At 41.5% G+C, this 15,504-nt stretch overlaps 1 protein-coding gene across 2 annotated transcripts in view; it reads right to left on the bottom strand.

The window, feature by feature from the left end:
* Window positions 1-14,988, bottom strand: part of LOC111871786 (cyclic nucleotide-gated cation channel subunit A) — a 215,594-nt gene extending 200,606 nt beyond the window's left edge. For both annotated transcript variants that reach the window (XM_033754412.1, XM_023865111.2), the window contains exons 1-2: window positions 14,946-14,988; window positions 11,245-11,603 (exon numbers count right to left, since the gene is read on the bottom strand). The gene's annotated coding sequence lies outside the window, so the exon portion shown is untranslated. The remainder of the gene's footprint in view (window positions 1-11,244; window positions 11,604-14,945) is intronic.
* Window positions 14,989-15,504: the final 516 nt, after the last annotated feature.

The raw sequence follows: 15,504 nt of genomic DNA on the forward strand, positions 1-15,504 counted from the left end.
CCCCCTCACCTGATCCAGTGATTGAGGTTAACTCTTTCTAAGGGACCCAACAGCATAAATGTCTTCCAACCCCCTCACCTGGTCCAGTGATTGAGGTTAACTCTTTCTAAGGAACCCAACTGAGTATATGTCTTCCAACCCCCTCACCTGGTCCAGTGATTGAGATTAACTCTTTCTAAGGGACCCAACAGAGTAAATGTCTTCCAACCCCCTCACCTGGTCCAGTTATTGGGGTTAGCTCTTTCTCAGATACCCAAATGAGTAGGTGTCTCCCCACCCCGTTATCTGAGGACGGAAACAGATCCATTTTCCAGAACGTTGTATTTTAGGTTCTAGTAAAATCAACGATGGTCAAAGTCCAAAAAATCAGTAATTCTGAACAATATTTTTTCCTCTTCTTTCATGTGGGTGTACAAGTTGATCTACTCTGAGAAAAAAACGTGGATCGCGGGTCTTTGAGAACAATATGCCGAGGAAGATATCTGGGTCCAAGACATTGCCACAAGAGGATAGAATACACTCTAATGTGAGGATGTAAGTTAAAGTTTTAACTGCGGCGGCAGTTCAGATTGTAGTCTTATGGATTGTGACACAGTGAACTCTTGTAGGTGGATAGCAATCTCTCGGATGAATGTGCTGCTTCCGTCTTCAGGATTCTCGTGGTCTGAGTGAACGCCTTTCTTGCTGCCTTCTCACATAACCCAATCGATTTTTCACCATACACACTTCCACTATGAGACTATGAGATGTCAGAACCAAGAATGTCACATTCTGTGTATAAAAGGGAGCTTAATTTGGTGAAGAGAGGCGAGGCACGTGGATGATAAAAGTCGCTTCCTTCCACTCGTATTCAATTCATGTTCCACAAAATTGCTCTCATTCCGTGTTATGAACCAATGAAATTAAAGGATATTTGTTTGCACTGAGACGCAAACAAATTTCTTGATATTTCCTATTTACTCTGTCATAAGCTCTATGTTTGCTCTCCCTCTTGGATCCCACGCCGAATTCTCTTCCCTCAGGATTGGTTAGACCACAACAGATGTCTACATTTCTGCCGATGAGACCTCAAATACGGGTTAGCGATGAAAGTCTTATATTGCAGTGATAATTCCTGTTCGTCTAAGAGCGTACTATGAGAAGAGTTCTGCCATCTTGGACATAACGCCATGTAGTCCGTGGAAACTCAACTTACGTTTCACAACAATATGTCGCCTACATCTTCACGGTCGAAGAAAAAGCGAAACAAAAAATCAACATGAAGAAGGCAAGAAGTCAGCAAACATGCTAACTGCTTCATTCTTGTTTTCTTGTTGAACTTATTCGTCAACCCTGAAGATGTAGGCGACATGCTGCTGTGAATTGTACGTTCACTTTTAACGGCCTACACCTCATTATTTCACAGAAAACGTAACTCTTCAAAACAGGCTCTGTGAGAACCTCAAATTCTAAGTAGCATACTATGTGCTTACACGTACGATAGTGATAAAAAACGTGCAAATGTATTCTTGAAATATAGCATCAACGTGGTACTTTCCCTCTGCTCATAACGTCTCTCTTTATCCTACTTAGAGACTTGTGCTATTAATCAAGGGAACATCAATTAGGTTGTAGGACGGTCGCAGTAGTTTTACAGTCATTTATGTGGTCCATATTCGACAGGCTATATTTGGTGTTATACTAAATGGCTATCTGAAGGCCGCGCCATAGCTCAAGCGGTTAGTAGCTGGCTTCCCACCGCGGCGGCCCGGGTTCGATCCAGGGTCTGGTCAAGTGGGATTTGTGGTGGACAAAATGACGCTGTGGCGGGTTTTCTCCGAGTACTTCGTTTTCCCCTGCCAATCTTCATTCCACCAAATTCTCCATCGTCATAATCACCCTGGGCAGGCTACAATAGGCGAATCAGTGGCCTCTGTACAGAGTCGACCCACTTGGACTCCACCCCCCCCCACTAAGTGAATTAAAAAAAGTGGATATCTCGAAACAAGTAATCTTTGTGCTAATATTTTGTAAGAAAATAACTGTTTTATTTTCCGTGGATACCTATTACTTTTAAATGATACATTTTTCTTGGGTAAATACTTAGGGAGATACGACAAAAAATACATTTTGACTTGTATGTACGTCCTCTCTTAAAAACGAATTGAAATTAATCGAACTTACACGTGGCAGTAATTGTGAAATTGAAGCGTCTTATGTCAAGTCTCATCGAAGGATTCAAAATATATACGTATAAACACTGTGTAAAAATGTAGGCCCTCTTGTAAAGTGGTCCTAAAGTGAACCGAACTAAACCAAAATCAAGATAATTAGACAAAATCCAGTCACTTATCCAGCAGTTACATAATCACAAGTACCATCCGGAAAGGGGTGCCCGACCATTGGTTGGTGTGGGGCATGAAAATGCCTCTCAGTATGCTCTGGCCACAACTTACATTGACTTCTCTAAAAGAACGATGCAGGTTGTCATTATAGCGATGCGCAAGACTCGGGCCGTGGCATACGCCAGGCGGTTAATAGCCGGGTTCACACCGCTACGCCCCGGGTTCGAACCCAGGTCAAGTCATATAGGATTTTTGGTGGACAAAATGGCACTGAGGTAGATTTTCTCCGAGTATTTCTGTTTCCCCTGCCAATTCGCATCCCCATCCCAAGAAACTAAGAAACTTAAAAACTAGAGTAAATGGTATTTTAAGCTGCATTTGAAGAATGTATTTTGTGTACATCGAACAACAATCAATGTCCTGAACGTTATGCCACTACTTTTTTTATTACTAGTGGGGTGGGACTAAGTCTCTTGTACTGCGGCCACTTCTGGCCTATTGTACCAGCCCCAGATGATAGGTGAGGGTGATTGTGAAGCAATTGGTGGAATGAAGATTGGCAAGGGAAACCGAAGTACTCGGAGAAAACCTGCCCCAGCACCACTTTGTCCACCACAAATCCCACTTGACCAGACCCGGGATCGAACCCGGGCCGCCGCGGTGGGAAGCCAGCGACTAACCGCTTGGGTTATGGCGCAGCCCTATGCCACTACTTAATATGCAGATATAGATCTATACGTTTCAAGCATCTGCAGTTTCGCTGCTTCGTAGGTGTATAAATGCGGTTTTCATTCTTAGGAACATTCCCTATTTAGGGACAAGGTCCTTGTGCCATGGACCACGGCGTGGCACGTTCTCGGGTAGCAGACGGAGGAGATGGCCTGCAGATAATGGAGAGTAGCAGCGTGCTGTGCCACTGGGGAGATTGTCTAGGTCTGGAGTTACGTAAGGGGGAATGCTAACCCCACGGCCTTGAAAACCATCGCGTTTCGAAACGTTACACTCAACCCCGGATAGTGCGGACAATTGTGAACTTTCGTGTTCCATAAAAGCCGCGGAAATTCTTGACTAGAGACTCTTAGCATCTCCAGGAGGGCTCTGCTACAAGGGTTAGTTATTTATTTAGTTAGTTAGTTAGTCAGCCCGGAGTGCACTGTCTTCGCTCGCTCGGAAGCCGAGATCGTGGGTACGAATCCCACTCAGGGCATGGATGTTTGGTTTGTGTGGGTGCGTTTTTCTGTGTTTGTGTACAGGTAGAGGCCTTGCGACGAGCTGATCACCCACCCAAGGAGTCCTACCGTATGTCTAAGATCTAGAAAAACCGAAGTGAACGGAGAAGTTCATGGAGGTAGGCCTAGGCCCACTGGGGCTGTAGTGCCAAGGAAGAAAAGAAGTTAGTCAGCCCTTGTATACAAACGGTTCTCTCCGCACCCGGGGCCTCGTTCGGACTCGTTTAGGACTTCGGACAATTCGTGGTAGAGTAGTTGATTGAGGCACTATGCTACAAGCCGTAAGGTCGCGGGTTCGGATCTCGATGTGGTCATTAGATTTTTTCAATTTACCTAATCCTTCCAGCCGCACTATATCCCTGGGGTCGACTGAGCCTATAACGGAAATGAGCACCAGGGATCTTCCTGGGCGGCCGGTTCGTAAGACTTACAAATTTACCGCCATCTGTGAGCCGATTGTCTACAGAAAATATGGGATCCTCGACGTCTCATAACCCCATGGGCCTTCACGGCCTGTTACAGGGATTGCGTTTTTTTTTTATATGAAGCACTCTGGGACTTGCACGGGTATGGTATGTGTGTGTGTATGTGTGTGACCTGTCCGCAGACTTTAGTCTGACAATGATCTGCGTTCTGATTTACATACTTCTCATACTTCTGATACACAGATTTAAACGTAAAGTCGAGTCTGAAGCGAATTTTATTATTCTCAGAAATTTCAGTTGTTTATCAAGAAACAGATGACATCTCTGCTGATGACACTCTCCTCAACATACGTTCGTAACTGAATTCTACATTCATTCTCTTATGTTTTATACATACTGTTATTTTGGCTTTAAATAGTCAAAAATTTAGAAAAAACTTATTATTAAACCTATCCTCTGCAGAATGTAAGACCGTTTCATAACATGACCTACATAGAGATAAGGTCTTCGATTTGCGACGTTTTGCAAAATCTAAACTACTGCTTAAATAGGATTATGTGACATGACGATAATTATTTCGGAATTGCTCTATAATGATTTAAACAAGTTACGGCGTTGCCACGAGCTGAGTAGCAGAAAGACGCAGAAACTTGGGCATGTACACGAAACACTCAGTATCAGGATTATTGTGCCCCTACAAATGAAGACGAATTTCTCCCGTTTCAGTGATACCTGTCCAGTCATTTCACTGTAACAATTCATCACATGAACACATTTCTTTTACCAGGCCGCCTCTGCTGAGACGTACATCAACTGAACCCGTATTATGCATCCATTTGCCATGCGCGACACTTTCGCCGGTATAAAACTGAGCTCAGTTCGTACTCGGAACTAAATAGAAGATATGAAATTCAGACAAAAATAAAACAAATATGCACAGAAGCCATTGACAAAGGGGGACAGTTAACCACAGTGGAGAGCCGTCATTGGTGCTTGATGCCTGTAATTCACCGCACTGCGGCTGCGCAGCAGTTTTGTACCTCATATTTTGTATATGTGTTTATGTATGTATGTATTTAGTTATTTATTTATACACTTATTAAATAAGAAGTTCACTAAATAATAAAGAAATAGTAAGGAAAACAAGAAAAAAGGCCAAAAAAGGAAAATAAGAACGTTGTGAACAAAAGAAGGGATAGGCGAAAAAAGGAGTGAGTTCCGGTTGATAACAGGGACGAAAGAATTTTATTAACGAACTCCGTGCAGCATATTCCTTCTTAAGAAGCTGGTAGTTTCTCATCTGGTTAAAAAATCATTTCCTTTTATGGTAAGCAGATGTTCACAAGAGCCTGCCACTGGATCCGATTCTAAGACCGTTAAATTCAGTGCATATCTTCGTATCCTATAGCTTTACGATCCATTTATATATTTCACTGACTTTTAAGTAGAAGTCTACCAAGTAGACACTTCCACGCATTATTCTCGCTTCTTTTATGCACTTCTCACGTCCCCATTTGTGCTACATGCCTCTCCCGCCATACTATCCTTCCTGTAATTTCCCTAATAATATTATATTTCGTAAATTCTCTAAATTATGCAACTGGTTAGTTTGCAGTTCTTTCCATCCTCTTGAGAAGTCCTCTCCTTTGGGTTCAAATATTTTCCACTGCACCCTGTCCGATTTCTTGCTTTCGGATAAGCATACAAAACAACAAGTAATACCATTATAGTACTCTTCACAAATTTTAATCTTTAAGTTTTTAGATAGTAGACGGGAAGGTACAAATTTCTGAATTAATTTCATCAAAAATAAAATTCAGTAACGCTACAGCCACCTGTTCACGTTGATTCCTTGCTCGCGGATTTTTCTACCCTGAAGGTGGAGGCGATAAGTTCCTCCGAAACGTCGGTTCACACAAGATCTACACGGTGCCACATCCCAGAATACGACATTCTCCATAGTCACCGCCGTGAAAACCTCAAATCTTACAAAACTTGTTCAGAAAACCATGTGAAGGCAGATTGGAGGCAATGGGAAAGAAATGCATATTCTATCCGTCTGTCACACTATTTAATCTTAGGATCTTTAGTCTTTAGGGTCTTAAAGGCCTTTTGAATTAAACGCTGGTCGTAGGAACTATATTCTGCGCAGTTGTAACGCCGTAGAGTATACGAAATTGTGTTTTGTTAGTCCGCCATTTAAGAGTCTAGCCAGCGAAGGGAGTGAAGTGTCACAACTGCCCGTTTCTTGCGCTGCTGTAATTGCCATTACTGAACGCACCCAACCGAACCTTCATCTGTGATTTAATGAGACGCCAGTTAACTTCTGGGAGCTAGATGAAGCTGAGGTAAAAGGCAAGACTTGAACAATTAAAATAATAAATAGGTCAAATATAACTTTCGAAAGAAGTCACAGATGTTTTGGAAATGTGGCACAGTTCAGATATTTGGCTACAACGATAACAAATCAAAACTTGATTCAGGAGGAAATTAGGAGGAGATTGAACTCGGGTAATGCCTGCTACCATTCAATCCAGAATCTTTGGCTTCTCCTCTGCTGTCTAAAAATGTGAAAATTAGGATATACAAAACTATAATTTTGCCTGTGGTTCTGTATGGGTGTGAAACTTGGTGTCTGACATTAAGGGAGGAACATAGACTGAGGGTGTTTGAGAACAGGGTGTTGAGGAGAATATTTGAACCAAAGAGAGATGAAGTGACAGGAGATTGGAGGAAACTGCATAATGAGGAGCTTCATAACTTGTACTCTTCTCCAAGTATAATTAGAATGATCAAGTCAAGGAGGGTGAGGTGGGCAGGTCATGCAGCACGAATGGGGGAGACGAGGAATGCGTATAGGATATTGGTGGGAAAGCCAGAAGGAAAGAGACCACAAGGAAGACCAAGGCGTAGGTGGGTGTGCAATATTAAAATATATCTTAGTGAGACAGGATGGGATGGAATGGATTGAATTGATGTGGCTCAGGATAGGGACCAGTGGAGGGCTCTTGTGAACACCTTAATGAAACTTCGGTTTCCATAAAATACTGGGAACTTCTTGAGTAGCTGCAGAATTTGCGACTCCTCAAGAAGGGCTCAGCTCCATGAGTAAGTAAGTAAGTATTAAATGTCAGTTACTGATGGAGTTGGCTCGTTAAAATCCACCTGGTAATTATTTATTTCGCATATTCATCTTTCACAACCTTTCTTCTTTTTTCTGTCTCGCGCTTCTCTCTTTGTTAAAATTGTGTATTATGTATGTATGTATGTATTATGAGAGGGGATGGGTTTCCCCATTCACTTAGACCAATTATTAGTCCATTGTGCGTCCCCCTTTTAATTTCTACTGTCGCCATACCCTATCGGTAACGGTGCGTGCCATCAGCCCCTGTAGAGCCAACGAGGTCGGCTCCCTGTACCTTGATGCTTCCCCCATCCACCAGAGGCATTGGAGACTACTTGGGCGGGAAAGGGCCTGTAATTTAGCTCAGAGGTCTCTTAGAGACATGAGGTTCTTTTACGTGCCGTAAATCTACGACACGGGACACACGGCTTAAAGTCCCTCCCTGAGGACTTGTTCCCTGAATTTTTCCGCCCTTAAAAATTCCACGACCTCCGCCGGGTTTGAACCCGCGTACCTTGAGTCATGAGGCGGGAACGTTACCCCTAGGCTACGGAGGCCGCAAATTGTGTATTAAGTTAGACCGTTATCTTTCAGATGAAAATGTTTCACATTTAGAAGTCCCATCACTGTAGATGTGCTGAGACTACATACGTCCATAGAATCGGAAGGACGCCCCACGTATCACACACGCACAGTGAATTATGAACCATCTCCATTATACATATAAAAATCCAGAACAGAAGTGGCTTGTCTTCCTGGGTGAGAAATATCATGCACTCATGAAAAGGGGTAATCCAGCATACAGTGTTTTGGAATCCGATGTCCATTAATGAGGGCAAAGAGAATCCACGAGATATGTTTCGTGCCATAGTGGGAGTACGTAATCCAACTTAAACTTTGCGTACAAATATTTTTCTTTCGCGGTTTTGTAAACCCCATCAATATCGAAGTATATAATTTTATTATAAAGCTAACCATAATAGAAATACGGCACTTCACAATCAGAAAATATTTTTCTTATATTTCGTTAAACATCTTACAAATAAAGAAATTACAAGTAAAAGTGGCAAACCCTATTTAACTAAGATCTGAGGTTTCCACAGCGGTGACTATGAAGAATGCCGTCTTCTGNGCGTGTTGTGTTGGATCGATAGAAACGAAAAATAAATGCATCTAATAATTTTTTAATGTAGAGCCATATACAAGACCGTATCGAAATTATAGTAGTAATTTAGGAGATGGACCGGATCTCACAAATAAAGTATTCGTTTTATGCACATCTAGAAAAAAAAAAGAGCATAATAAATAATCGGTTTATTGAAATATTATTACATTTATTCCGAGGAGAAATTATTTTACGAGTATATCATTATAGCCATCTTCACCAAGTTTCACTTTACGTGGCGATGCCTACAGGGAATGGCCCATCAGAGGACCCACAATTCACTCGAGTATTCACATTTACCTGCACATGTCGGACCATCACAGTCAATTATGTTTATGACACCTACAGTTCTCTTTGCAATTGGCAGACACCAAGAGGTGCCGACACACCCAAACTTTGCCGGGAGGGGCCTATCAGTGGCGGTCCGTGTAGTTGTGTCGTAGAGTGTGCGTATATTTGTTAAAATGCTGACACGTGTTGACAGACAATAGAAGGAGTTTGGATTGGTAAATGGATTTGTTGGACTTCTATAGATCATAACTACAAGTGACTATAGCGGTATCGCTACTTCACAATCTACAGTTCACTGCAACATGCACTGAATCTTCTCAATCTCTTATGTTTTCTCAGGTTGTCGCCTGATAACAGCGCCCAATGCCGTAGGTTCATCAGCTTCCCTGTTCCACGGCTTCGGTCCTCGCTAGCTGCAGCCTATCTCACGACCTCCGACGGGTCTCTCTGCCAACAGTCACAATCTAGACTGCTCCGCCATCTCAAGACTTAACTGTCGTGGTTACTCTGCACAGATCAGTGTCTCACACACAGACTAGTGTGCTCAGTCACGGTCTTCGCTCCTCTGCTGAGTAACGTCTTCCAACATTTGACGTTCCTCTGCTCCCAGGCCCACATCCTTGCAGGCTAGCCGCCATCTCACACCAACCTCCTACTTTTCTAACTCCGCCGTCTCAAGTCCCGTTGGTTCTCGTGATATAGCCTGAGGATGGACCCAACAGAACACAACGGATCCAACGTTCTCCTGTTGTAGCGTAACGTCATTACTATCGCAGAAATGTGTTTATTGCGCCATCGCCTAGCAACGGGCGAAGTATTTGGTGACGCAGAGTGATGTGTTCCACTGTTGCGTGTACGCGCAAAAGCGGTCATGTGACGTCCACCGAGAAATTTCATAGCAACGGATGTGTTTACAAAGCTATTCCCACGCAACGACCGTCTCTGCTGGCTTCACAATTCCGGCTCCCAGCAGATAAGTAACAATATATTTAAGAATATTTTGTCTCTCCTCTGATGGTATCATCGGTGTCTTTACGTATGATGTGAACAGGTCTTTAATCGTAGTAAGCCTGATATTCTGGAAGCTTGAAAGCTAGAAACTTGGTCAACATAGACAAGCCAGTTCCCCAGAATGTATTGCCTTTCGTCTTTCTGTTTTTTTTTCTGACGAAACTGAAATATTTTCTAAAATGCGTGTAGTCAGTAGAAGTTATGTCATATCAACGGAATAAAGCTGAAGACATAACAGCTTACTTCTCTTTTGTGTTAGGAAGAAACATTTTACTCCTCTGTGGCTTCCCATTTCTCCTTTCTTGTGCAAGGTTTACAGCAACCTCAATCTGTCCTCTCTATTGTGCAGCGTGTCCTTACTCGGAGGCTTCGAATCGCATCATGTTTTATGTCAGCCCCATCATGCCGCTAACCTTTAGCAACTCGACACAGTTTCGTCGCAGTAATGGGTTCACGTATAGGAAAACTTCTAGTGAAACACTTGCCATATAAGAAATTTGGCAGTAAGTGATCATTATGATTTTGTTCCTAAAGACGTGCAATTTTGAACGTGAAAGGAAAGAAACTGTAAACTATATATGAAGAATAAATATCTGAGTTATAAGAAATTTTCTTGGCACGTGACCTAAATATATTCTCTTATCAGTCACAAGACTCAGAATTTTTTCAAAAATACAAGGGGCCCTTCCAGTTACGCATACCTTGCCTTCCAACAGCATGGACATCAGTAGCTCATGGTACGTGAGGCCTACATTACATTCTTCCATTGATATGTTTCTCTTATGCTACCTTCATTCCACCGCCCCTTCTTCGCTCTCCCTTCTTTCTTTCCTTTTCAGTATTCCATTCACTTATACTTTATTGACGGTGGGGCTCGTTTGTTTCTGAATTGTAAAAAGAATATTTCTTCGCAGAAACATTTCAGGAAGAACAGAAAACAAAGAATGTTCAGAGAGATTATTTACTGCGAAATTGTGGACTTTCCTGTCCGTTTTTATGTTAGAAGTGTTTCTTTTGCTAGTGGTAATTTTTTATCGCGAAGTTAGTGCCAACTTTAGCGGATAGAGAGTGTCGCGTGATTAGTGCAACGAATCCCCACGGCCGTTAATTTCGTTTTTCTAGACCGGAGCCGCTATTTCCTTGAAATAACTCCTCAATTATCCTCACGAAGTTGAGTGAACCCCGTTCAAGACTCACTACTTCTCAAAAAAAAAAATCTGGTAGCACCGGAAATCGAACCCTGACCTCTAGATCTCTAGCCAGGAACTCTGGCCACTAGACAACAGAGGCGGTCTGTAAATTAATACAAGTGAACAAAAAGGCTGGAACAGTGGAATTTTACAGCTATTGCTTACTCTGAAAAATTCTGCTTAAGCCTTATGTTGTCAAGACCGATTATATAGTAAAACACGGCCCATGAAGCACCAACGCCAATCAGACCAATATTTCCTACCTGCATGGTCGTCAGTTTGTAGTGCTGAACGTAACTGCTTCTAGAGGTAGAGGAGTAAGTCTACATGGCGGTTTCGGGATACTAAAACGCTTAATTCTCGAGTACTTATATTCAAGAAAAATATTCGGTTATAAACGTAATAATATGCATGGATTTTTATAAACCTCAACTAAAACTTATGAATAACGGAATTATAAATAATGTGAACAGTCTTGTACTGACCTTGGAGCAGATGTAGTCTTCAACTTGGTGTAAGCCAGTCTAATATTTGAAGATGTTATGATAGGAACTTCATTCGTTCAATCTGTTGAACTGTCAAGCAATCTTCAAGTTTACACTTCAGTAACGCTTGATTCACTCCACTAAACATCACAAACCACCCACTCAGACATTTATTATGTTGTGGCCTTAGCAAATCAGATACTTCAGTCGTAAGTCCTTGCTCTCATAACGTACAAATCAGTAACAGCGAACATCCCGTAGCACTTACGTTTTCCAGTCTACATGAACATTTTTATGCTGTTCATGGATGGAAAGGAAATCTCATGTAGAACTTAGCTCATTGTCTGTGAAGCTTTATGCTGATTTATTGGGAGAAAGCATAATATTATCATAAAATATACAGAAAGTGTATTACTGCTGGTAAAAAGGTTGTTCTGAAAGGTATAACGGAGGAAGGTAAGTATATGTTGCTATCTCGTTACCAAAATACAGGACCAGCTCAAAAAAAAAAAAAAAGATGTCTAGAAAATTCTACGGAATTCTGGTATGTTCCTAGAAGTTAACATTATGTTATAACCCAGAAAGCCACTACCTAAATTTTCGCTGTAATAAAACCTCAAATCAAACTGTGTCCTACAAGTGTTATCATTCTTCATACGAAAATTCCTTGGCCGCATGTAGAGCCTCTTTTTGTTTTGCTTACGAAACATCTTCTCTACTGACGCTACAACCCTGTGTGGACCTTGACCTCAATGGTTTCGTAACAGTAAATTTTTACAGGATGAGGTCTTTAGTCACCTACCCAAGCCCCAACCTGGAGGACAAGGAAGATCACATCTTCTGTCCATTACCCTTTGGCCTGTCTGGCATGAGTGGCTCTACCAGGAGCTTACGTTCCAACCACCATAACTCTCAGGGTCACTGGGGCGTGCAAACCTCCTCTCCACGATAAGGCACTAGTCCTCGAGAAGTATTCTTTTAGTTTTTGGGGGTGAGGCGAGACTGAGTCCACTTGGTACGTCGGCCATTGTACCAGCCCCGGGTGATAGAGGGTGATGATTGTGGAGCAGTCGGTGGAATGAGAACTTGCAGGGGAAACCGAAATACTCGGAGAAAACCTGTTCCAATGCCACTTTGTCTACCACAAATCCCACATGACCTGACCTGGGCTCGAAACCGGCCCGCCGCGGTGGGAAGCCGGCGACTAACCTCCTGAGTTATGGCACAGCCCTCGAAGGGGAGTAAGAAACGTACTGCACAAAAATTGTACTGTAAACTGAGATTAACGGCCGTGGGGATCCGTTGCGCTGATTACGCGACACCCTCTATCAGCAAAACGTGGCACTAACTACGCCGACAAGCGGCGGTTGCTCGGTCGGTATAGTTCACTTGCGGATTACAGGCCACGAAGTTTGTTTTATTTGTTACTGGACTCTCGCTGTCTATGACAACTGGATGTATTCACAGTAAATTGAAATGCTCTGTTACCAATATTTCAGTATTTATTTCGCTTTTTTATGTTTCTATCACATCGGTTCTCTAGTAAGCAGCTGTAATGTCTTACTTTCTCATTTTTCGCATAACACGATACATTTTCACTCATCTACGGTCAGGGTTACGCCCTAGAAAGTAAAATAAACTGGAAAGGAAATTGTACGCAAATTTAATTTTTTCATGATTTTACTCAGATTTGTACTGTTGCAGCACATAAGGGTAGGTGTCTGATTTCCTTCCTCCGCTACACCAGCACTACCACTTATACACACTACACTTCACGCACTGACATAATAACTTATTATGCACTAACTACATGGAACTATGTTCTCGCAAAACCGCCAGTCGTTCAGCTACTCAAGACTGTCCCAAAATTTTATGAAACACGAAAGTTCGTTGCCACTTTCACAGGAACCCTCCACTGGCCCAGCATATTATGCATTAATATCGGATAAATGAGACATCACATACTGCTATAACACAAGTTATTACACTCATATGTCTATAGAAAACACTCCATCAAAAACACGACAGATACTCGTAATATAGATGGCATAATATAAAGAAACGAAAATGGAAATCTGCCATCACAACCTGAATTAAGGACTAAGTTACCTCATAACAATATATAATTTGTTGACTACGTAAATTCACTCTTTCTAACATTTTCACCCATACGTTTTCTAACATTTAGAGTAAGTATATGTTTCGAAAAACTGCATTATGAGCCTAATAATAACCAGTATAGGGGTCATACTTCCACCTAAATAATGTTATTAGCAATTTAAAACCGCGAATAGTTGTATACAGTAATATTGTCATCGTTTTGTCTAACTTAAATCTGTGTATTTCATTATAAATTTCAGTATGAACTTAATGTAAAATGGGGTAGATTATTTTGAATAATGCTGAGAGATTTTAACGTAATTAGTTTCAGAGATAAAGTATGCAGATTTTCTACTCTGTGTAACTTGTACTGTTGGAAAAGCGGGATGTAACAAAAACAAAAGAGCACAGAAACAGCTCCTAGAATCAAAACAATTTTTAGATCGCTTTCTCCTTCGTTGAATCCGGTTTTCTCAAAGATGAAGTTCAGTTCTTGTTACAATTTTCAACAAGAAAGTTCCATTAGTATAATTTACTTAGAGCCATTGTAACTGAACACATATATACAAGAAACATTCTGAAGAATGGTGTCTTCTGGGATATTATACCGTGTAGTCCGTTTAAAGTCACCCCGCGTTTCGGAGGAACATATCGTTTTATCTTCAAGATTGAATCATAAGACCGAGCAAGACACCATCGTGAAAGCAAATGGCAAGAAAAGATTTGCGGACCACTCTCTTTGCCACCTGCTTTCCCGCTGGCTTCCTTCTCGGATTATTCTTCTACACTGAAGATGGAGGCGATATGTTCTTCCGAGACGTCGGTTAACTTTCAACAGACTACACAGGGTTATATCCCAGAAGATAGTACTCTTCATAACCACCGCAGTGAGAAGCTCAAATCATGCAAGAAATATTCTCTCATGGAACTGCTGAGTGGTTAAAATTTTTGCTTCGAATTTAGGATATTCAGGTTCAATTCTCGATTTTTAGACTGGTTATTTTAGAGGAGGTTATTTCATAGTTTCCCACGTCCCTTCAGTATGATAAAGAACTGATACCTTAAAATAATATGCAATAAAATTCTTTCACATCCTTCCCAACGTATCACTCGCAGTCAACTTACAATTCAACACTAAATGATGCATACAGTTGAAAAGCGCCTAAAATAACATACGTAACATAAGAAAAAAGGATTCAATAATATAAACGTCCTTTTAAGTGACGGAAACTTCACTAGTATAAAATTAAACATCTGCATAACTGAGAAAAATACAACTCTTTATTACTTTCTCCCTAGAAAAATAGACTATAAATTTGGCTTCATTAATTTAGGAAACAGAACAAATGAGCTGGAACGTATCCTTTCTCCATTAAGTTTAGTAACTTTGTGAAAAAACTTCCATTATTCATAATTATGAAATAGCTACAGACACTTAGAAACACTTCACTGTGACGTTTCGGCAGTTCTTAATAGCTGAGTCCAAAGTCTTGATATCTTCTCAGAGACGAATGGAGCCATATCTGTCACACTGCGATGCTGAATAATATATTCATTCGTTTGAATAAGGAACCAGGCAGGAAGGGCAGACGGTCACTCACCAACTCCCGGTGATTCGGTCCAGCGCCGGAAGCTACATCATCGGCGACTGTGAGCGTAAAGGAGCGTCGCGACGACTCACTCACTCTGTGCAACAACCAGCGCCACTCGCGGCCCTGCCTCGTGACTTCCATTCATGAATACAACACGAAGACCTCAGCTGCTGAACCTAAGGCTTTTAACAGAAGTATCTCACAAAGAAAACTTTCCGTATGCTACACGTAAGAAATTGTAAACAGACAATCCACAAGTCTGGAGCTATTAGCTCCATGGCACATTCTACTCCTTGACTAGACGAAAGTTACTTATTATATTTAAGCGTCCTGTTGCACTCTACACGATAAATGATACAAACTCCGTCCCAAGTGCAAACAATATATTACATGTCCTTGATCTTGCTCTCCTCTACACTACACGTTTCGGCCTCAAACGGCCATCATCAGGTGTATACTCTTACGTTGCTGTCACACTGCACTTCGTTTAAAATTTAACATTTAAAAACACATTGTTCTTTTCGTTGTTATTATCAACATCTACTTCATTGATGTCTGTCTGGGTTAT

Source organism: Cryptotermes secundus, unplaced genomic scaffold, assembly GCF_002891405.2.
Source record: "Cryptotermes secundus unplaced genomic scaffold, Csec_1.0 scaffold846, whole genome shotgun sequence".
Classification (NCBI taxonomy): Eukaryota; Metazoa; Arthropoda; class Insecta; order Blattodea; family Kalotermitidae; genus Cryptotermes; species Cryptotermes secundus.